The sequence below is a fragment of the Taudactylus pleione genome, unplaced genomic scaffold (assembly GCF_031769625.1).
Source record: "Taudactylus pleione unplaced genomic scaffold, aTauple2 ptg000050l, whole genome shotgun sequence".
Classification (NCBI taxonomy): domain Eukaryota; kingdom Metazoa; phylum Chordata; class Amphibia; order Anura; family Myobatrachidae; genus Taudactylus; species Taudactylus pleione.
The window spans coordinates 1,060,001-1,080,000 of NW_028284452.1; the positions used below are offsets into that span (position 1 = coordinate 1,060,001).

Genomic DNA, 20,000 nt, shown 5'->3' on the forward strand with positions numbered 1-20,000 from the left:
GTTACTATGGCTCTTCCAGGTTCAATACTTTTCCGTACCCACAGAGACAGTTTCTGTAGTGTAGTGGTTATCACATTCGCCTCAGACGCGAAAGGCCCCCCGTTTGAATGTGGGCAGAAACATACTTTTACATTATGATTTTATGAGGATACTGTTACTATGGGTCTTCCAGGTTCAATACTTTTCCATCCACGCAGAGGTAGTTTCTGTAGTGTAGTGGTTATCACGTTCGCCTCACACGCGAAAAGTCCCCAGTTCGAAACTGGGCAGAAACATACTTTTACGTTATGATTTTAAGAGTATTCTGTTACTATGGCTCTTCCAGGTTCAATACTTTTCCGTCCCCACAGAGGCAGTTTCTGTAGTGTAGTGGTTATCATATTCGCCTAACACGCGAAAGGTCCCCAGTTTGAAAGTTGGCAAAAACATACTTTTACTTTATGATTTTATGAGGATTCTTTTACTATGGGTCTTCCAGGTTCAATACTTTTCTGTCCCCGCAGAGGCAGTTTCTATAGTGTAGTGGTTATCACATTCGCCTAACGCGCGAAAGGTCCCCAGTTCGAAACTGGGCAGATACATTTTTAATATTTATGATTTTAGGATTTTTCTGTTACTAGTAGCAGAAAAAATATTTTTGAAAGCCCATATGCAAGTTGCACTTCCAAGTTTAACTCTTTTCCGTTCCCCAAGAGGTAGTTTTTGTAGTGTAGTGGTTATCACATTCATCTCATATGCGAAAGGTCCTCAGTTTGAAAGTAGGCAGAAACATACTTTTACTTTATGATTTTATTAGTATTCTGTTACTATGGTTCTTCCAGGTTCAATACTTTTCTGTCCCCACAGAGGCAGTTTCTGTAGTGTAGTGGTTATCACAATCGCCTAACACGCGAAAGGTCCCCAGTTTGAAAGTGGGCAGAAACATACTTTTACTTTCAATACTTTTCCATCCCCGCAGAGGCAGTCTCTGTAGTGTAGTGGTTATCACGTTCGCCTTACACGCGAAAGGTCCCCAGTTTGAAGCTGGGCAGAAACTTTTTTTTTATTTATGATTTTAGGATTTTTTTGTTACTATTAGCAGAAAAAATATATTTGAAAGCCCATATGCAAATTGCACTTCCGAGTTTAATTCTTTTCAGTTCTCCAAGAGGCAGTTTTTGTAGTGTAGTGGTTATCATATTCATCTCATATGCGAAAGGTCCTCAGTTTGAAAGTAGACAGAAACATACTTTTACATTATGATTTTATTAGTATTCTGTTACTATGGCTCTTCCAGGTTCAATACTTTTCCGTTGGCACAGACGCAGTTTCTGTAGTGTAGTGGTTATCACGTTCGCCTAACACTCAAAAAGATCCCAGCTTGAAACTGGGCAGAAAATTTCTTTTTATTTGTGATTTTTCTGTTACTATTAGCAGAAAAAATATTTTTGAAAGCCCATATGCAAATTGCACTTCCAGGTTTAATTCTTTTCCATTCCCCAAGAGGCAGTTTCTGTAGTGTAGTGGTTATCACGTTCATCTCATATGCGAAAGATCCTCAGTTTGAAAGTGGGGCAGAAACATACTTTTACATTATGATTTTAAGAGTATTCTGTTACTATGGCTCTTCCAGGTTCAATACTTTTCCACTCCACAAGAGTCTGTTTCTGTAGTGTAGTGGTTATCACGTTCATCTCATATGCGAAAGGTCCTCAGTTTGAAAGTGGGCAGAAACATACTTTTACTTTAAGATTTCTTGAGGATTCTGTTACTATGGGTCTTCCATGTTCAATATTTGTCCATCCTTGCAGAGGCAGTTTCTGTAGTGTAGTGGTTATCACGTTCGCCTCACACGCGAAAGGTCCCCAGTTTGAAACTGGGCAGAAATATACTTTTACGTTATGATTTTAAGAGTATTCTGTTACTATGGCTCTTCCAGGTTCAATACTTTTCCGTACCCACAGAGACAGTTTCTGTACTGTAGTGGTTATCACATTCGCCTCAGACGCGAAAGGTCCCCCGTTTGAATGTGGGCAGAAACATACTTTTACATTATGATTTTATGAGGATACTGTTACTATGGGTCTTCCAGGTTCAATACTTTTCCATCCACGCAGAGGTAGTTTCTGTAGTGTAGTGGTTATCACGTTCGCCTCACACGCGAAAAGTCCCCAGTTCGAAACTGGGCAGAAACATACTTTTACGTTATGATTTTAAGAGTATTCTGTTACTATGGCTCTTCCAGGTTCAATACTTTTCCGTCCCCACAGAGGCAGTTTCTGTAGTGTAGTGGTTATCATATTCGCCTAACACGCGAAAGGTCCCCAGTTTGAAAGTTGGCAAAAACATACTTTTACTTTATGATTTTATGAGGATTCTTTTACTATGGGTCTTCCAGGTTCAATACTTTTCTGTCCCAGCAGAGGCAGTTTCTATAGTGTAGTGGTTATCACGTTCGCCTCACACGCGAAAGGTCCCCATTTTGAAAGTTGGCAGAAACATACTTTTACTTTCAATACTTTTCCATCCCCGCGGAGACAGTTTCTGTAGTGTAGTGGTTATCACATTTGCCTAACACGCGGAAGGTCCCCAGTTTGAAACTGGGCAGAAACTTTTTTTTTATTTATGATTTTAGGATTTTTCTGTTACTATTAGCAGAAAAAATATTTTTGAAAGCCCATATGCAAATTGCCCTTCCGAGTTTAATTCTTTTCAGTTCTCCAAGAGGCAGTTTTTGTAGTGTAGTGGTTATCATATTCATCTCATATGCGAAAGGTCCTCAGTTTGAAAGTAGGCAGAAACATACTTTTACTTTATGATTTTATTAGTATTCTGTTACTATGGCTCTTCCAGGTTCAATACTTTTCCGTTGGCACAGACGCAGTTTCTGTAGTGTAGTGGTTATCACGTTCGCCTAACACGCAAAAAGTTCCCAGTTTGAAACTGGGCAGAAAATTTCTTTTTATTTAGGATTTTTCTGTTACTATTAGCAGAAAAAATATTTTTGAAAGCCCATATGCAAATTGCACTTCCAGGTTTAATTCTTTTCCATTCCCCAAGAGGCAGTTTCTGTAGTGTAGTGGTTATCACGTTCATCTCATATGCGAAAGATCCTCAGTTTGAAAGTGGGCCAGAAACATACTTTTACATTTTGATTTTAAGAGTATTCTGTTACTATGGCTCTTCCAGGTTCAATACTTTGCCACTCCACAAGAGGCTGTTTCTGTAGTGTAGTGGTTATCACGTTCGCCTAACACGCGAAAAGTCCCCTGGGCAGAAATTTATATTTTATTCAGGATTTTTCTGTTACTATTAGTAGAAAAAATAATTTTGGAAGCCCATATGCAAATTGCACTTCCAAGTTTAATTCTTTTCCATTCCCCAAGAGGCAGTTATTGTAGTGTAGAGGTTATCACATTCATCTCATATGCGAAAGGTCCTCAGTTTGAAAGTGGGCAGAAACATACTTTTACTTTATGATTTTATGAGGATTCTGTTACTATGGATCTTCCAGATTCAATACTTTTCCGTCCTCGCAGAGGAAGTTTCTGTAGTGTAGGGGTTATCACGTTTGCCTCACACGCGAAAGGTCCCCAGTTCAAAACTGGGCAGAAACAATCTTTTACGTTATGATTTTAAGAGTATTCTGTTTAATTCTTTTCCATTCCCCAAGAGGCAGTTTCTGTAGTGTAGTGGTTATCACGTTCATCTCATATGCGAAAGATCCTCAGTTTGAAAGTGGGGCAGAAACATACTTTTACATTTTGATTTTAAGAGTATTCTGTTACTATGGCTCTTCCAGGTTCAATACTTTGCCACTCCACAAGAGGCTGTTTCTGTAGTGTAGTGGTTATCACGTTTGCCTCACACGCAAAAGGTCTCCAGTTCGAAACTGGGCAGAAACATACTTTTACGTTATGATTTTAAGAGTATTCTGTTACTATTGCTCTTCCAGGATCAATACTTTCCGTCCCCACAGAGGCAGTTTCTGTAGTGTAGTGGTTATCACATTAGCCTAACACACAAAAAGTCCCCAGTTTGAAAGTTGGCAAAAACATACTTTTACTTTATGATTTTATGAGGATTCTGTTACTATGGGTCTTCCAGGTTCAATACTTTTCCATCTCCACAGATGCAGTTTCTGTAGTATAGTGGTTATCACATTCGCCTAACACGCGAAAGGTCCCCAGTTCGAAACTGGGCAGATACATTTTTAATATTTATGATTTTAGGATTTTTCTGTTACTAGTAGCAGAAAAAATATTTTTGAAAGCCCATATGCAAATTGCACTTCCAAGTTTAACTCTTTTCCGTTCCCCAAGAGGTAGTTTTTGTAGTGTAGTGGTTATCACATTCATCTCATATGCGAAAGGTCCTCAGTTTGAAAGTAGGCAGAAACATACTTTTACTTTATGATTTTATTAGTATTCTGTTACTATGGCTCTTCCAGGTTCAATACTTTGCCACTCCACAAGAGGCTGTTTCTGTAGTGTAGTGGTTATCACGTTCGCCTCACATGCGAAAGGTCCCCAGTTCGAAACTGGGCAGAAACATACTTTTATGTTATGATTTTAAGAGTATTCTGTTACTATGGCTCTTCCAGGTGCAATACTTTTCCGTTCTCACAGAGGCAGTTTCTGTAGTGTAGTGGTTATCACGTTTGCCTCACACGCAAAAGGTCTCCAGTTCGAAACTGGGCAGAAACATACTTTTACGTTATGATTTTAAGAGTATTCTGTTACTATTGCTCTTCCAGGATCAATACTTTCCGTCCCCACAGAGGCAGTTTCTGTAGTGTAGTGGTTATCACATTAGCCTAACACACAAAATGTCCCCAGTTTGAAAGTGGGCAAAAACATACTTTTACTTTATGATTTTATGAGGATTCTGTTACTATGGGTCTTCCAGGTTCAATACTTTTCCATCTCCAAAGATGCAGTTTCTGTAGTATAGTGGTTATCACATTCGCCTAACACGCGAAAGGTCCCCAGTTCGAAACTGGGCAGATACATTTTTAATATTTATGATTTTAGGATTTTTCTGTTACTAGTAGCAGAAAAAATATTTTTGAAAGCCCATATGCAAATTGCACTTCCAAGTTTAACTCTTTTCCGTTCCCCAAGAGGTAGTTTTTGTAGTGTAGTGGTTATCACATTCATCTCATATGCGAAAGGTCCTCAGTTTGAAAGTAGGCAGAAACATACTTTTACTTTATGATTTTATTAGTATTCTGTTACTATGGCTCTTCCAGGTTCAATACTTTTCCGTCCCCACAGAGGCAGTTTCTGTAGTGTAGTGGTTATCACAATCGCCTAACACGCGAAAGGTCCCCAGTTTGAAAGTGGGCAGAAACATACTTTTACTTTCAATACTTTTCCGTCCCCGCAGAGGCAGTCTCTGTAGTGTAATGGTTATCATGTTCGCCTTACACGCGAAAGGTCCCCAGTTTGAAGCTGGGCAGAAACTTTTTTTTTATTTATGATTTTAGGATTTTTTTGTTACTATTAGCAGAAAAAATATATTTGAAAGCCCATATGCAAATTGCACTTCCGAGTTTAATTCTTTTCAGTTCTCCAAGAGGCAGTTTTTGTAGTGTAGTGGTTATCATATTCATCTCATATGCGAAAGGTCCTCAGTTTGAAAGTAGACAGAAACATACTTTTAAATTATGATTTTATTAGTATTCTGTTACTATGGCTCTTCCAGGTTCAATACTTTTCCGTTGGCACAGACGCAGTTTCTGTAGTGTAGTGGTTATCACGTTCGCCTAACACTCAAAAAGATCCCAGTTTGAAACTGGGCAGAAAATTTCTTTTTATTTATGATTTTTCTGTTACTATTAGCAGAAAAAATATTTTTGAAAGCCCATATGCAAATTGCACTTCCAGGTTTAATTCTTTTCCATTCCCCAAGAGGCAGTTTCTGTAGTGTAGTGGTTATCACGTTCATCTCATATGCAAAAGATCATCAGTTTGAAAGTGGGGCAGAAACATACTTTTACATTATGATTTTAAGAGTATTCTGTTACTATGGCTCTTCCAGGTTCAATACTTTTCCACTCCACAAGAGGCTGTTTCTGTAGTGTAGTGGTTATCACGTTCATCTCATATGCGAAAGGTCCTCAGTTTGAAAGTGGGCAGAAACATACTTTTACTTTATGATTTTTTGAGGATTCTGTTACTATGGGTCTTCCATGTTCAATATTTTTCCATCCTTGCAGAGGCAGTTTCTGTAGTGTAGTGGTTATCTCGTTCGCCTCACACGCGAAAGGTCCCCAGTTTGAAACTGGGCAGAAATATACTTTTACGTTATGATTTTAAGAGTATTCTGTTACTATGGCTCTTCCAGGTTCAATACTTTTCCATACCCACAGAGACAGTTTCTGTAGTGTAGTGGTTATCACATTCGCCTCAGACGCGAAAGGTCCCCTGTTTGAATGTGGGCAGAAATATACTTTTACATTATGATTTTATGAGGATACTGTTACTATGGGTCTTCCAGGTTCAATACTTTTCCATCCACGCAGAGGTAGTTTCTGTAGTGTAGTGGTTATCACTTTCGCCTCACACGCGAAAAGTCCCCAGTTCGAAACTGGGCAGAAACATACTTTTACGTTATGATTTTAAGAGTATTCTGTTACTATGGCTCTTCCAGGTTCAATACTTTTCCGTCCCCACAGAGGCAGTTTCTGTAGTGTAGTGGTTATCACATTCGCCTAAAACGCGAAAGGTCCCCAGTTTGAAAGTTGGCAAAAACATACTTTTACTTTATGATTTTATGAGGATTCTTTTACTATGGATCTTCCAGGTTCAATACTTTTCTGTACCCGCAGAGGCAGTTTCTATAGTGTAGTGGTTATCACGTTCGCCTCACACGCGAAAGGTCCCCATTTTGAAAGTTGGCAGAAACATACTTTTACTTTCAATACTTTTCCATCCCTGTGGAGACAGTTTCTGTAGTGTAGTGGTTATCACATTTGCCTAACACGCGGAAGGTCCCCAGTTTGAAACTGGGCAGAAACTTTTTTTTTATTTATGATTTTAGGATTTTTCTGTTACTATTAGCAAAAAAAATATTTTTGAAAGCCCATATGCAAATTGCCCTTCCGAGTTTAATTCTTTTCAGTTCTCCAAGAGGCAGTTTTTGTAGTGTAGTGGTTATCATATTCATCTCATATGCGAAAGGTCCTCAGTTTGAAAGTAGGCAGAAACATACTTTTACTTTATGATTTTATTAGTATTCTGTTACTATGGCTCTTCCAGGTTCAATACTTTTCCGTTGGCACAGACGCAGTTTCTGTAGTGTAGTGGTTATCACGTTCGCCTAACACGCAAAAAGTTCCCAGTTTGAAACTGGGCAGAAAATTTCTTTTTATTTAGGATTTTTCTGTTACTATTAGCAGAAAAAATATTTTTGAAAGCCCATATGCAAATTGCACTTCCAGGTTTAATTCTTTTCCATTCCCCAAGAGGCAGTTTCTGTAGTGTAGTGGTTATCACGTTCATCTCATATGCGAAAGATCCTCAGTTTGAAAGTGGGCCAGAAACATACTTTTACATTTTGATTTTAAGAGTATTCTGTTACTATGGCTCTTCCAGGTTCAATACTTTGCCACTCCACAAGAGGCTGTTTCTGTAGTGTAGTGGTTATCACGTTCGCCTAACACGCGAAAAGTCCCCTGGGCAGAAATTTATATTTTATTCAGGATTTTTCTGTTACTATTAGTAGAAAAAATTATTTTGGAAGCCCATATGCAAATTGCACTTCCAAGTTTAATTCTTTTCCATTCCCCAAGAGGCAGTTATTGTAGTGTAGAGGTTATCACATTCATCTCATATGCGAAAGGTCCTCAGTTTGAAAGTGGGCAGAAACATACTTTTACTTTATGATTTTATGAGGATTCTGTTACTATGGATCTTCCAGATTCAATACTTTTCCGTCCTCGCAGAGGTAGTTTCTGTAGTGTAGGGGTTATCACGTTCGCCTCACACGTGAAAGGTCCCCAGTTCGAAACTGGGCAGAAACAATCTTTTACGTTATGATTTTAAGAGTATTCTGTTTAATTCTTTTCCATTCCCCAAGAGGCAGTTTCTGTAGTGTAGTGGTTATCACGTTCATCTCATATGCGAAAGATCCTCAGTTTGAAAGTGGGGCAGAAACATACTTTTACATTTTGATTTTAAGAGTATTCTGTTACTATGGCTCTTCCAGGTTCAATACTTTGCCACTCCACAAGAGGCTGTTTCTGTAGTGTAGTGGTTATCACGTTCGCCTCACATGTGAAAGGTCCCCAGTTCGAAACTGGGCAGAAACATACTTTTATGTTATGATTTTAAGAGTATTCTGTTACTATGGCTCTTCCAGGTGCAATACTTTTCCGTTCTCACAGAGGCAGTTTCTGTAGTGTAGTGGTTATCACGTTTGCCTCACACGCAAAAGGTCTCCAGTTCGAAACTGGGCAGAAACATACTTTTACGTTATGATTTTAAGAGTATTCTGTTACTATTGCTCTTCCAGGTTCAATACTTTCCGTCCCCACAGAGGCAGTTTCTGTAGTGTAGTGGTTATCACATTAGCCTAACACACAAAAAGTCCCCAGTTTGAAAGTGGGTAAAAACATACTTTTACTTTATGATTTTATGAGGATTCTGTTACTATGGGTCTTCCAGGTTCAATACTTTTCCATCTCCAAAGATGCAGTTTCTGTAGTATAGTGGTTATCACATTCGCCTAACACGTGAAAGGTCCCCAGTTCGAAACTGGGCAGATACATTTTTAATATTTATGATTTTAGGATTTTTCTGTTACTAGTAGCAGAAAAAATATTTTTGAAAGCCCATATGCAAATTGCACTTCCAAGTTTAACTCTTTTCCGTTCCCCAAGAGGTAGTTTTTGTAGTGTAGTGGTTATCACATTCATCTCATATGCGAAAGGTCCTCAGTTTGAAAGTAGGCAGAAACATACTTTTACTTTATGATTTTATTAGTATTCTGTTACTATGGCTCTTCTAGGTTCAATACTTTTCCGTCCCCACAGAGGCAGTTTCTGTAGTGTAGTGGTTATCACAATCGCCTAACACGCGAAAGGTCCCCAGTTTGAAAGTGGGCAGAAACATACTTTTACTTTCAATACTTTTCCGTCCCCGCAGAGGCAGTCTCTGTAGTGTAGTGGTAATCACGTTCGCCTTACACGCGAAAGGTCCCCAGTTTGAAGCTGGGCAGAAACTTTTTTTTTATTTATGATTTTAGGATTTTTTTGTTTCTATTAGCAGAAAAAATATATTTGAAAGCCCATATGCAAATTGCACTTCCGAGTTTAATTCTTTTCAGTTCTCCAAGAGGCAGTTTTTGTAGTGTAGTGGTTATCATATTCATCTCATATGCGAAAGGTCCTCAGTTTGAAAGTAGACAGAAACATACTTTTACATTATGATTTTATTAGTATTCTGTTACTATGGCTCTTCCAGGTTCAATACTTTTACGTTGGCACAGACGCAGTTTCTGTAGTGTAGTGGTTATCACGTTCGCCTAACACTCAAAAAGATCCCAGTTTGAAACTGGGCAGAAAATTTCTTTTTATTTATGATTTTTCTGTTACTATTAGCAGAAAAAATATTTTTGAAAGCCCATATGCAAATTGCACTTCCAGGTTTAATTCTTTTCCATTCCCCAAGAGGCAGTTTCTGTAGTGTAGTGGTTATCACGTTCATCTCATATGCAAAAGATCATCAGTTTGAAAGTGGGGCAGAAACATACTTTTACATTATGATTTTAAGAGTATTCTGTTACTATGGCTCTTCCAGGTTCAATACTTTTCCACTCCACAAGAGGCTGTTTCTGTAGTGTAGTGGTTATCACGTTCATCTCATATGCGAAAGGTCCTCAGTTTGAAAGTGGGCAGAAACATACTTTTACTTTATGATTTTTTGAGGATTCTGTTACTATGGGTCTTCCATGTTCAATATTTTTCCATCCTTGCAGAGGCAGTTTCTGTAGTGTAGTGGTTATCTCGTTCGCCTCACACGCGAAAGGTCCCCAGTTTGAAACTGGGCAGAAATATACTTTTACGTTATGATTTTAAGAGTATTCTGTTACTATGGCTCTTCCAGGTTCAATACTTTTCCATACCCACAGAGACAGTTTCTGTAGTGTAGTGGTTATCACATTCGCCTCAGACGCGAAAGGTCCCCTGTTTGAATGTGGGCAGAAATATACTTTTACATTATGATTTTATGAGGATACTGTTACTATGGGTCTTCCAGGTTCAATACTTTTCCATCCACGCAGAGGTAGTTTCTGTAGTGTAGTGGTTATCACTTTCGCCTCACACGCGAAAAGTCCCCAGTTCGAAACTGGGCAGAAACATACTTTTACGTTATGATTTTAAGAGTATTCTGTTACTATGGCTCTTCCAGGTTCAATACTTTTCCGTCCCCACAGAGGCAGTTTCTGTAGTGTAGTGGTTATCACATTCGCCTAATACGCGAAAGGTCCCCAGTTTGAAAGTTGGCAAAAACATACTTTTACTTTATGATTTTATGAGGATTCTTTTACTATGGATCTTCCAGGTTCAATACTTTTCTGTACCCGCAGAGGCAGTTTCTATAGTGTAGTGGTTATCACGTTCGCCTCACACGCGAAAGGTCCCCATTTTGAAAGTTGGCAGAAACATACTTTTACTTTCAATACTTTTCCATCCCTGTGGAGACAGTTTCTGTAGTGTAGTGGTTATCACATTTGCCTAACACGCGGAAGGTCCCCAGTTTGAAACTGGGCAGAAACTTTTTTTTTATTTATGATTTTAGGATTTTTCTGTTACTATTAGCAAAAAAAATATTTTTGAAAGCCCATATGCAAATTGCCCTTCCGAGTTTAATTCTTTTCAGTTCTCCAAGAGGCAGTTTTTGTAGTGTAGTGGTTATCATATTCATCTCATATGCGAAAGGTCCTCAGTTTGAAAGTAGGCAGAAACATACTTTTACTTTATGATTTTATTAGTATTCTGTTACTATGGCTCTTCCAGGTTCAATACTTTTCCGTTGGCACAGACGCAGTTTCTGTAGTGTAGTGGTTATCACGTTCGCCTAACACGCAAAAAGTTCCCAGTTTGAAACTGGGCAGAAAATTTCTTTTTATTTAGGATTTTTCTGTTACTATTAGCAGAAAAAATATTTTTGAAAGCCCATATGCAAATTGCACTTCCAGGTTTAATTCTTTTCCATTCCCCAAGAGGCAGTTTCTGTAGTGTAGTGGTTATCACGTTCATCTCATATGCGAAAGATCCTCAGTTTGAAAGTGGGCCAGAAACATACTTTTACATTTTGATTTTAAGAGTATTCTGTTACTATGGCTCTTCCAGGTTCAATACTTTGCCACTCCACAAGAGGCTGTTTCTGTAGTGTAGTGGTTATCACGTTCGCCTAACACGCGAAAAGTCCCCTGGGCAGAAATTTATATTTTATTCAGGATTTTTCTGTTACTATTAGTAGAAAAAATTATTTTGGAAGCCCATATGCAAATTGCACTTCCAAGTTTAATTCTTTTCCATTCCCCAAGAGGCAGTTATTGTAGTGTAGAGGTTATCACATTCATCTCATATGCGAAAGGTCCTCAGTTTGAAAGTGGGCAGAAACATACTTTTACTTTATGATTTTATGAGGATTCTGTTACTATGGATCTTCCAGATTCAATACTTTTCCGTCCTCGCAGAGGTAGTTTCTGTAGTGTAGGGGTTATCACGTTCGCCTCACACGTGAAAGGTCCCCAGTTCGAAACTGGGCAGAAACAATCTTTTACGTTATGATTTTAAGAGTATTCTGTTTAATTCTTTTCCATTCCCCAAGAGGCAGTTTCTGTAGTGTAGTGGTTATCACGTTCATCTCATATGCGAAAGATCCTCAGTTTGAAAGTGGGGCAGAAACATACTTTTACATTTTGATTTTAAGAGTATTCTGTTACTATGGCTCTTCCAGGTTCAATACTTTGCCACTCCACAAGAGGCTGTTTCTGTAGTGTAGTGGTTATCACGTTCGCCTCACATGTGAAAGGTCCCCAGTTCGAAACTGGGCAGAAACATACTTTTATGTTATGATTTTAAGAGTATTCTGTTACTATGGCTCTTCCAGGTGCAATACTTTTCCGTTCTCACAGAGGCAGTTTCTGTAGTGTAGTGGTTATCACGTTTGCCTCACACGCAAAAGGTCTCCAGTTCGAAACTGGGCAGAAACATACTTTTACGTTATGATTTTAAGAGTATTCTGTTACTATTGCTCTTCCAGGTTCAATACTTTCCGTCCCCACAGAGGCAGTTTCTGTAGTGTAGTGGTTATCACATTAGCCTAACACACAAAAAGTCCCCAGTTTGAAAGTGGGTAAAAACATACTTTTACTTTATGATTTTATGAGGATTCTGTTACTATGGGTCTTCCAGGTTCAATACTTTTCCATCTCCAAAGATGCAGTTTCTGTAGTATAGTGGTTATCACATTCGCCTAACACGTGAAAGGTCCCCAGTTCGAAACTGGGCAGATACATTTTTAATATTTATGATTTTAGGATTTTTCTGTTACTAGTAGCAGAAAAAATATTTTTGAAAGCCCATATGCAAATTGCACTTCCAAGTTTAACTCTTTTCCGTTCCCCAAGAGGTAGTTTTTGTAGTGTAGTGGTTATCACATTCATCTCATATGCGAAAGGTCCTCAGTTTGAAAGTAGGCAGAAACATACTTTTACTTTATGATTTTATTAGTATTCTGTTACTATGGCTCTTCTAGGTTCAATACTTTTCCGTCCCCACAGAGGCAGTTTCTGTAGTGTAGTGGTTATCACAATCGCCTAACACGCGAAAGGTCCCCAGTTTGAAAGTGGGCAGAAACATACTTTTACTTTCAATACTTTTCCGTCCCCGCAGAGGCAGTCTCTGTAGTGTAGTGGTAATCACGTTCGCCTTACACGCGAAAGGTCCCCAGTTTGAAGCTGGGCAGAAACTTTTTTTTTATTTATGATTTTAGGATTTTTTTGTTTCTATTAGCAGAAAAAATATATTTGAAAGCCCATATGCAAATTGCACTTCCGAGTTTAATTCTTTTCAGTTCTCCAAGAGGCAGTTTTTGTAGTGTAGTGGTTATCATATTCATCTCATATGCGAAAGGTCCTCAGTTTGAAAGTAGACAGAAACATACTTTTACATTATGATTTTATTAGTATTCTGTTACTATGGCTCTTCCAGGTTCAATACTTTTACGTTGGCACAGACGCAGTTTCTGTAGTGTAGTGGTTATCACGTTCGCCTAACACTCAAAAAGATCCCAGTTTGAAACTGGGCAGAAAATTTCTTTTTATTTATGATTTTTCTGTTACTATTAGCAGAAAAAATATTTTTGAAAGCCCATATGCAAATTGCACTTCCAGGTTTAATTCTTTTCCATTCCCCAAGAGGCAGTTTCTGTAGTGTAGTGGTTATCACGTTCATCTCATATGCGAAAGATCCTCAGTTTGAAAGTGGGGCAGAAACATACTTTTACATTATGATTTTAAGAGTATTCTGTTACTATGGCTCTTCCAGGTTCAATACTTTTCCACTCCACAAGAGGCTGTTTCTGTAGTGTAGTGGTTATCACGTTCATCTCATATGCGAAAGGTCCTCAGTTTGAAAGTGGGCAGAAACATACTTTTACATTATGATTTTAAGAGTATTCTGTTACTATGGCTCTTCCAGGTTCAATACTTTTCCACTCCACAAGAGGCTGTTTCTGTAGTGTAGTGGTTATCACGTTCGCCTCACACGCGAAAGGTCCCCAGTTCGAAACTGGGCAGAAACATACTTTTACGTTATGATTTTTAGAGTATTCTGTTACTATGGCTCTTCCAGGTTCAATACTTTTCCGTACCCACAGAGGCAGTTTCTGTAGTGTAGTGGTTATCACATTCGCCTCAGACGCGAAAGGTCCCCAGTTTGAAAGTGGGCAGGAACATACTTTTACTATATGATTTTATGAGGATACTGTTACTATGGGTCTTCCAGGTTCAATACTTTTCCATCCCCGCAGAGGCAGTTTCTGTAGTGTAGTGGTTATCACGTTCGCCTCACACGCGAAAGGTCCCCAGTTCGAAACTGGGCAGAAACAATCTTTTACGTTATGATTTTAAGAGTATTCTGTTACTATGGCTCTACCAGGTGCAATACTTTTCCATCCCCACAGAGGCAGTTTCTGTAGTGTAGTGGTTATCACGTTCGCCTCACACGCGAAAGGTCCCCAGTTCGAAACTGGGCAGAAACAATCTTTTACGTTATGATTTTAAGAGTATTCTGTTACTATGGCTCTTCCAGGTTCAATACTTTTCCGTACCCACAGAGGCAGTTTCTGTAGTGTAGTGGTTATCACGTTCGCCTCAGACGCGAAAGGTCCCCAGTTTGAAAGTGGGCAGAAACATACTTTTACTTTATGATTTTATGAGGATACTGTTACTATGGGTCTTCCAGGTTCAATACTTTTCCATCCCCGCAGAGGCAGTTTCTGTAGTGTAGTGGTTATCACGTTCGCCTCACACGCAAAAGGTCCCCAGTTCGAAACTGGGCAGAAACAATCTTTTACGTTATGATTTTAAGAGTATTCTGTTACTATGGCTCTTCCAGGTGCAATACTTTTCCATCCCCACAGAGGCAGTTTCTGTAGTGTAGTGGTTATCACGTTCACCTCACACGCGAAAGGTCCCCAGTTCGAAACTGGGCAGAAACAATCCTTTACGTTATGATTTTAAGAGTATTCTGTTACTATGGCTCTTCCAGGTTCAATACTTTTCCGTACCCACAGAGGCAGTTTCTGAAGTGTAGTGGTTATCACATTCGCCTCAGACGCGAAAGGTCCCCAGTTTGAAAGTGGGCAGAAACATACTTTTACTTTATGATTTTATGAGGATACTGTTACTATGGGTCTTCCAGGTTCAATACTTTTCCATCCCCGCAGAGGCAGTTTCTGTAGTGTAGTGGTTATCACGTTCGCCTCACACGCGAAAGGTCCCCAGTTCGAAACTGGGCAGAAACAATCTTTTACGTTATGATTTTAAGAGTATTCTGTTACTATGGCTCTTCCAGGTGCAATACTTTTCCATCCCCACAGAGGCAGTTTCTGTAGTGTAGTGGTTATCACGTTCGCCTCACACGCGAAAGGTCCCCAGTTCGAAACTGGGCAGAAACAATCTTTTACGTTATGATTTTAAGAGTATTCTGTTACTATGGCTCTTCCAGGTTCAATACTTTTCCGTACCCACAGAGGCAGTTTCTGTAGTGTAGTGGTTATCACATTCGCCTCAGACGCGAAAGGTCCCCAGTTTGAAAGTGGGCAGAAACATACTTTTACTTTATGATTTTATGAGGATACTGTTACTATGGGTCTTCCAGGTTCAATACTTTTCCATCCCCGCAGAGGCAGTTTCTGTAGTGTAGTGGTTATCACGTTCGCCTCACACGCGAAAGGTCCCCAGTTCGAAACTGGGCAGAAACAATCTTTTACGTTATGATTTTAAGAGTATTCTGTTACTATGGCTCTTCCAGGTGCAATACTTTTCCATCCCCACAGAGGCAGTTTCTGTAGTGTAGTGGTTATCACGTTCGCCTCACACGCGAAAGGTCCCCAGTTCGAAACTGGGCAGAAACAATCTTTTACGTTATGATTTTAAGAGTATTCTGTTACTATGGCTCTTCCAGGTTCAATACTTTTCCGTACCCACATAGACAGTTTCTGTAGTGTAGTGGTTATCACATTCGCCTCAGACGCGAAAGGTCCCCCGTTTGAATGTGGGCAGAAACATACTTTTACATTATGATTTTATGAGGATACTGTTACTATGAGTCTTCCAGGTTCAATACTTTTCCATCCACGCAGAGGTAGTTTCTGTAGTGTAGTGGTTATCACGTTCGCCTCACACGCGAAAAGTCCCCAGTTTGAAACTGGGCAGAAACATACTTTTACGTTATGATTTTAAGAGTATTCTGTTACTATGGCTCTTCCAGGTTCAATACTTTTCTGTCCCCGCAGAGGCAGTTTCTATAGTGTAGTGGTTATCACGTTCGCCTCACACGCGAAAGGTCCCCATTTTGAAAGTTGGCAGAAACATACTTTTACTTTCAATACTTTTCCATCCCCGCGGAGACAGTTTCTGTAGTGTAGTGGTTATCACATTTGCCTAACACGCGGAAGGTCCCCAGTTTGAAACTGGGCAGAAACTTTTTTTTTATTTATGATTTTAGGATTTTTCTGTTACTATTAGCAGAAAAAATATTTTTGAAAGCCCATATGCAAATTGCCCTTCCGAGTTTAATTCTTTTCAGTTCTCCAAGAGGCAGTTTTTGTAGTGTAGTGGTTATCATATTCATCTCATATGCGAAAGGTCCTCAGTTTGAAAGTAGGCAGAAACATACTTTTACTTTATGATTTTATTAGTATTCTGTTACTATGGCTCTTCCAGGTTCAATACTTTTCCGTTGGCACAGACGCAGTTTCTGTAGTGTAGTGGTTATCACGTTCGCCTAACACGCAAAAAGTTCCCAGTTTGAAACTGGGCAGAAAATTTCTTTTTATTTAGGATTTTTCTGTTACTATTAGCAGAAAAAATATTTTTGAAAGCCCATATGCAAATTGCACTTCCAGGTTTAATTCTTTTCCATTCCCCAAGAGGCAGTTTCTGTAGTGTAGTGGTTATCACGTTCATCTCATATGCGAAAGATCCTCAGTTTGAAAGTGGGCCAGAAACATACTTTTACATTTTGATTTTAAGAGTATTCTGTTACTATGGCTCTTCCAGGTTCAATACTTTGCCACTCCACAAGAGGCTGTTTCTGTAGTGTAGTGGTTATCACGTTCGCCTAACATGCGAAAAGTCCCCTGGGCAGAAATTTATATTTTATCCAGGATTTTTCTGTTACTATTAGTAGAAAAAATAATTTTGGAAGCCCATATGCAAATTGCACTTCCAAGTTTAATTCTTTTCCATTCCCCAAGAGGCAGTTTCTGTAGTGTAGTGGTTATCACGTTCATCTCATATGTGAAAGATCATCAGTTTGAAAGTGGGGCAGAAACATACTTTTACATTATGATTTTAAGAGTATTCTGTTACTATGGCTCTTCCAGGTTCAATACTTTTCCACTCCACAAGAGGCTGTTTCTGTAGTGTAGTGGTTATCACGTTCATCTCATATGCGAAAGGTCCTCAGTTTGAAAGTGGGCAGAAACATACTTTTACTTTATGATTTTTTGAGGATTCTGTTACTATGGGTCTTCCATGTTCAATATTTTTCCATCCTTGCAGAGGCAGTTTCTGTAGTGTAGTGGTTATCTCGTTCGCCTCACACGCGAAAGGTCCCCAGTTTGAAACTGGGCAGAAATATACTTTTACGTTATGATTTTAAGAGTATTCTGTTACTATGGCTCTTCCAGGTTCAATACTTTTCCGTACCCACAGAGACAGTTTCTGTAGTGTAGTGGTTATCACATTCGCCTCAGACGCGAAAGGTCCCCCGTTTGAATGTGGGCAGAAACTTACTTTTACATTATGATTTTATGAGGATACTGTTACTATGGGTCTTCCAGGTTCAATACTTTTCCATCCACGCAGAGGTAGTTTCTGTAGTGTAGTGGTTATCACGTTCGCCTCACACGCGAAAAGTCCCCAGTTCGAAACTGGGCAGAAACATACTTTTACGTTATGATTTTAAGAGTATTCTGTTACTATGGCTCTTCCAGGTTCAATACTTTTCCATCCCCACAGAGGCAGTTTCTGTAGTGTAGTGGTTATCACATTCGCGTAACACGCGAAAGGTCCCCAGTTTGAAAGTTGGCAAAAACATACTTTTACTTTATGATTTTATGAGGATTCTTTTACTATGGGTCTTCCAGGTTCAATACTTTTCTGTCCCCGCAGAGGCAGTTTCTATAGTGTAGTGGTTATCACGTTCGCCTCACACGCGAAAGGTCCCCATTTTGAAAGTTGGCAGAAACATACTTTTACTTTCAATACTTTTCCATCCCCGCGGAGACAGTTTCTGTAGTGTAGTGGTTATCACATTTGCCTAACACGCGGAAGGTCCCCAGTTTGAAACTGGGCAGAAACTTTTTTTTTATTTATGATTTTAGGATTTTTCTGTTACTATTAGCAGAAAAAATATTTTTGAAAGCCCATATGCAAATTGCCCTTCCGAGTTTAATTCTTTTCAGTTCTCCAAGAGGCAGTTTTTGTAGTGTAGTGGTTATCATATTCATCTCATATGCGAAAGGTCCTCAGTTTGAAAGTAGGCAGAAACATACTTTTACTTTATGATTTTATTAGTATTCTGTTACTATGGCTCTTCCAGGTTCAATACTTTTCCGTTGGCACAGACGCAGTTTCTGTAGTGTAGTGGTTATCACGTTCGCCTAACACGCAAAAAGTTCCCAGTTTGAAACTGGGCAGAAAATTTCTTTTTATTTAGGATTTTTCTGTTACTATTAGCAGAAAAAATATTTTTGAAAGCCCATATGCAAATTGCACTTCCAGGTTTAATTCTTTTCCATTCCCCAAGAGGCAGTTTCTGTAGTGTAGTGGTTATCACGTTCATCTCATATGCGAAAGATCCTCAGTTTGAAAGTGGGGCAGAAACATACTTTTACATTTTGATTTTAAGAGTATTCTGTTACTATGGCTCTTCCAGGTTCAATACTTTGCCACTCCACAAGAGGCTGTTTCTGTAGTGTAGTGGTTATCACGTTCGCCTCACATGTGAAAGGTACCCAGTTCGAAACTGGGCAGAAACATACTTTTATGTTATGATTTTAAGAGTATTCTGTTACTATGGCTCTTCCAGGTGCAATACTTTTCCGTTCTCACAGAGGCAGTTTCTGTAGTGTAGTGGTTATCACGTTTGCCTCACACGCAAAAGGTCTCCAGTTCGAAACTGGGCAGAAACATACTTTTACGTTATGATTTTAAGAGTATTCTGTTACTAATGCTCTTCCAGGTTCAATACTTTCCGTCCCCACAGAGGCAGTTTCTGTAGTGTAGTGGTTATCACATTAGCCTAACACACAAAAAGTCACCAGTTTGAAAGTGGGCAAAAACATACTTTTACTTTATGATTATATGAGCATTCTGTTACTATGGGTCTTCCAGGTTCAATACTTTTCCATCTCCAAAGATGCAGTTTCTGTAGTATAGTGGTTATCACATTCGCCTAACACGCGAAAGGTCCCCAGTTCGAAACTGGGCAGATACATTTTTAATATTTATGATTTTAGGATTTTTCTGTTACTAGTAGCAGAAAAAATATTTTTGAAAGCCCATATGCAAATTGCACTTCCAAGTTTAACTCTTTTCCGTTCCCCAAGAGGTAGTTTTTGTAGTGTAGTGGTTATCACATTCATCTCATATGCGAAAGGTCCTCAGTTTGAAAGTAGGCAGAAACATACTTTTACTTTATGATTTTATTAGTATTCTGTTACTATGGCTCTTCCAGGTTCAATACTTTTCCGTCCCCACAGAGGCAGTTTCTGTAGTGTAGTGGTTATCACAATCGCCTAACACGCGAAAGGTCCCCAGTTTGAAAGTGGGCAGAAACATACTTTTACTTTCAATACTTTTCCGTCCCCGCAGAGGCAGTCTCTGTAGTGTAGTGGTTATCACGTTCGCCTTACACGCGAAAGGTCCCCAGTTTGAAGCTGGGCAGAAACTTTTTTTTTATTTATGATTTTAGGATTTTTTTGTTACTATTAGCAGAAAAAATATATTTGAAAGCCCATATGCAAATTGCACTTCCGAGTTTAATTCTTTTCAGTTCTCCAAGAGGCAGTTTTTGTAGTGTAGTGGTTATCATATTCATCTCATATGCGAAAGGTCCTCAGTTTGAAAGTAGACAGAAACATACTTTTACATTATGATTTTAAGAGTATTCTGTTACTATGGCTCTTCCAGGTTCAATACTTTTCCACTCCACAAGAGGCTGTTTCTGTAGTGTAGTGGTTATCACGTTCATCTCATATGCGAAAGGTCCT

At 39.0% G+C, this 20,000-nt stretch overlaps 38 non-coding genes across 38 annotated transcripts; all 38 read left to right on the forward strand.

The window, feature by feature from the left end:
• Positions 1–202: 202 nt before the first annotated feature.
• Positions 203–275, forward strand: TRNAV-CAC (transfer RNA valine (anticodon CAC)). The gene has a single exon. It is a non-coding gene; the product is annotated as a tRNA-Val (tRNA).
• Positions 276–508: 233 nt separating this feature from the next.
• TRNAV-AAC (transfer RNA valine (anticodon AAC)) lies at positions 509–581 on the forward strand. Its single transcript has one exon. It is a non-coding gene; the product is annotated as a tRNA-Val (tRNA).
• A 382-nt stretch (positions 582–963) lies between these two features.
• On the forward strand, positions 964–1,036 carry TRNAV-UAC (transfer RNA valine (anticodon UAC)). Its single transcript has one exon. It is a non-coding gene; the product is annotated as a tRNA-Val (tRNA).
• A 759-nt stretch (positions 1,037–1,795) lies between these two features.
• Positions 1,796–1,868, forward strand: TRNAV-CAC (transfer RNA valine (anticodon CAC)). The gene has a single exon. It is a non-coding gene; the product is annotated as a tRNA-Val (tRNA).
• A 233-nt stretch (positions 1,869–2,101) lies between these two features.
• TRNAV-CAC (transfer RNA valine (anticodon CAC)) lies at positions 2,102–2,174 on the forward strand. Its single transcript has one exon. It is a non-coding gene; the product is annotated as a tRNA-Val (tRNA).
• A 1,349-nt stretch (positions 2,175–3,523) lies between these two features.
• Positions 3,524–3,596, forward strand: TRNAV-CAC (transfer RNA valine (anticodon CAC)). The gene has a single exon. It is a non-coding gene; the product is annotated as a tRNA-Val (tRNA).
• A 215-nt stretch (positions 3,597–3,811) lies between these two features.
• Positions 3,812–3,884, forward strand: TRNAV-CAC (transfer RNA valine (anticodon CAC)). Its single transcript has one exon. It is a non-coding gene; the product is annotated as a tRNA-Val (tRNA).
• Positions 3,885–4,116: 232 nt separating this feature from the next.
• On the forward strand, positions 4,117–4,189 carry TRNAV-AAC (transfer RNA valine (anticodon AAC)). Its single transcript has one exon. It is a non-coding gene; the product is annotated as a tRNA-Val (tRNA).
• Positions 4,190–4,459: 270 nt separating this feature from the next.
• Positions 4,460–4,532, forward strand: TRNAV-CAC (transfer RNA valine (anticodon CAC)). Its single transcript has one exon. It is a non-coding gene; the product is annotated as a tRNA-Val (tRNA).
• An 80-nt stretch (positions 4,533–4,612) lies between these two features.
• TRNAV-CAC (transfer RNA valine (anticodon CAC)) lies at positions 4,613–4,685 on the forward strand. Its single transcript has one exon. It is a non-coding gene; the product is annotated as a tRNA-Val (tRNA).
• A 232-nt stretch (positions 4,686–4,917) lies between these two features.
• On the forward strand, positions 4,918–4,990 carry TRNAV-AAC (transfer RNA valine (anticodon AAC)). Its single transcript has one exon. It is a non-coding gene; the product is annotated as a tRNA-Val (tRNA).
• Positions 4,991–6,510: 1,520 nt separating this feature from the next.
• TRNAV-CAC (transfer RNA valine (anticodon CAC)) lies at positions 6,511–6,583 on the forward strand. The gene has a single exon. It is a non-coding gene; the product is annotated as a tRNA-Val (tRNA).
• Positions 6,584–7,932: 1,349 nt separating this feature from the next.
• Positions 7,933–8,005, forward strand: TRNAV-CAC (transfer RNA valine (anticodon CAC)). The gene has a single exon. It is a non-coding gene; the product is annotated as a tRNA-Val (tRNA).
• A 215-nt stretch (positions 8,006–8,220) lies between these two features.
• TRNAV-CAC (transfer RNA valine (anticodon CAC)) lies at positions 8,221–8,293 on the forward strand. The gene has a single exon. It is a non-coding gene; the product is annotated as a tRNA-Val (tRNA).
• Positions 8,294–8,373: 80 nt separating this feature from the next.
• Positions 8,374–8,446, forward strand: TRNAV-CAC (transfer RNA valine (anticodon CAC)). Its single transcript has one exon. It is a non-coding gene; the product is annotated as a tRNA-Val (tRNA).
• A 232-nt stretch (positions 8,447–8,678) lies between these two features.
• TRNAV-AAC (transfer RNA valine (anticodon AAC)) lies at positions 8,679–8,751 on the forward strand. Its single transcript has one exon. It is a non-coding gene; the product is annotated as a tRNA-Val (tRNA).
• Positions 8,752–9,133: 382 nt separating this feature from the next.
• Positions 9,134–9,206, forward strand: TRNAV-UAC (transfer RNA valine (anticodon UAC)). Its single transcript has one exon. It is a non-coding gene; the product is annotated as a tRNA-Val (tRNA).
• A 1,065-nt stretch (positions 9,207–10,271) lies between these two features.
• TRNAV-CAC (transfer RNA valine (anticodon CAC)) lies at positions 10,272–10,344 on the forward strand. Its single transcript has one exon. It is a non-coding gene; the product is annotated as a tRNA-Val (tRNA).
• Positions 10,345–11,693: 1,349 nt separating this feature from the next.
• TRNAV-CAC (transfer RNA valine (anticodon CAC)) lies at positions 11,694–11,766 on the forward strand. The gene has a single exon. It is a non-coding gene; the product is annotated as a tRNA-Val (tRNA).
• Positions 11,767–11,981: 215 nt separating this feature from the next.
• TRNAV-CAC (transfer RNA valine (anticodon CAC)) lies at positions 11,982–12,054 on the forward strand. Its single transcript has one exon. It is a non-coding gene; the product is annotated as a tRNA-Val (tRNA).
• Positions 12,055–12,134: 80 nt separating this feature from the next.
• On the forward strand, positions 12,135–12,207 carry TRNAV-CAC (transfer RNA valine (anticodon CAC)). The gene has a single exon. It is a non-coding gene; the product is annotated as a tRNA-Val (tRNA).
• A 232-nt stretch (positions 12,208–12,439) lies between these two features.
• Positions 12,440–12,512, forward strand: TRNAV-AAC (transfer RNA valine (anticodon AAC)). The gene has a single exon. It is a non-coding gene; the product is annotated as a tRNA-Val (tRNA).
• Positions 12,513–12,894: 382 nt separating this feature from the next.
• Positions 12,895–12,967, forward strand: TRNAV-UAC (transfer RNA valine (anticodon UAC)). Its single transcript has one exon. It is a non-coding gene; the product is annotated as a tRNA-Val (tRNA).
• A 759-nt stretch (positions 12,968–13,726) lies between these two features.
• Positions 13,727–13,799, forward strand: TRNAV-CAC (transfer RNA valine (anticodon CAC)). The gene has a single exon. It is a non-coding gene; the product is annotated as a tRNA-Val (tRNA).
• Positions 13,800–14,032: 233 nt separating this feature from the next.
• TRNAV-CAC (transfer RNA valine (anticodon CAC)) lies at positions 14,033–14,105 on the forward strand. Its single transcript has one exon. It is a non-coding gene; the product is annotated as a tRNA-Val (tRNA).
• Positions 14,106–14,185: 80 nt separating this feature from the next.
• On the forward strand, positions 14,186–14,258 carry TRNAV-CAC (transfer RNA valine (anticodon CAC)). Its single transcript has one exon. It is a non-coding gene; the product is annotated as a tRNA-Val (tRNA).
• A 233-nt stretch (positions 14,259–14,491) lies between these two features.
• Positions 14,492–14,564, forward strand: TRNAV-CAC (transfer RNA valine (anticodon CAC)). The gene has a single exon. It is a non-coding gene; the product is annotated as a tRNA-Val (tRNA).
• An 80-nt stretch (positions 14,565–14,644) lies between these two features.
• TRNAV-CAC (transfer RNA valine (anticodon CAC)) lies at positions 14,645–14,717 on the forward strand. The gene has a single exon. It is a non-coding gene; the product is annotated as a tRNA-Val (tRNA).
• A 233-nt stretch (positions 14,718–14,950) lies between these two features.
• TRNAV-CAC (transfer RNA valine (anticodon CAC)) lies at positions 14,951–15,023 on the forward strand. The gene has a single exon. It is a non-coding gene; the product is annotated as a tRNA-Val (tRNA).
• An 80-nt stretch (positions 15,024–15,103) lies between these two features.
• Positions 15,104–15,176, forward strand: TRNAV-CAC (transfer RNA valine (anticodon CAC)). The gene has a single exon. It is a non-coding gene; the product is annotated as a tRNA-Val (tRNA).
• A 233-nt stretch (positions 15,177–15,409) lies between these two features.
• On the forward strand, positions 15,410–15,482 carry TRNAV-CAC (transfer RNA valine (anticodon CAC)). Its single transcript has one exon. It is a non-coding gene; the product is annotated as a tRNA-Val (tRNA).
• An 80-nt stretch (positions 15,483–15,562) lies between these two features.
• On the forward strand, positions 15,563–15,635 carry TRNAV-CAC (transfer RNA valine (anticodon CAC)). Its single transcript has one exon. It is a non-coding gene; the product is annotated as a tRNA-Val (tRNA).
• Positions 15,636–15,868: 233 nt separating this feature from the next.
• Positions 15,869–15,941, forward strand: TRNAV-CAC (transfer RNA valine (anticodon CAC)). The gene has a single exon. It is a non-coding gene; the product is annotated as a tRNA-Val (tRNA).
• Positions 15,942–17,597: 1,656 nt separating this feature from the next.
• Positions 17,598–17,670, forward strand: TRNAV-CAC (transfer RNA valine (anticodon CAC)). Its single transcript has one exon. It is a non-coding gene; the product is annotated as a tRNA-Val (tRNA).
• A 1,024-nt stretch (positions 17,671–18,694) lies between these two features.
• On the forward strand, positions 18,695–18,767 carry TRNAV-CAC (transfer RNA valine (anticodon CAC)). Its single transcript has one exon. It is a non-coding gene; the product is annotated as a tRNA-Val (tRNA).
• Positions 18,768–18,847: 80 nt separating this feature from the next.
• Positions 18,848–18,920, forward strand: TRNAV-CAC (transfer RNA valine (anticodon CAC)). The gene has a single exon. It is a non-coding gene; the product is annotated as a tRNA-Val (tRNA).
• Positions 18,921–19,152: 232 nt separating this feature from the next.
• On the forward strand, positions 19,153–19,225 carry TRNAV-AAC (transfer RNA valine (anticodon AAC)). Its single transcript has one exon. It is a non-coding gene; the product is annotated as a tRNA-Val (tRNA).
• Positions 19,226–19,607: 382 nt separating this feature from the next.
• Positions 19,608–19,680, forward strand: TRNAV-UAC (transfer RNA valine (anticodon UAC)). Its single transcript has one exon. It is a non-coding gene; the product is annotated as a tRNA-Val (tRNA).
• Positions 19,681–20,000: the final 320 nt, after the last annotated feature.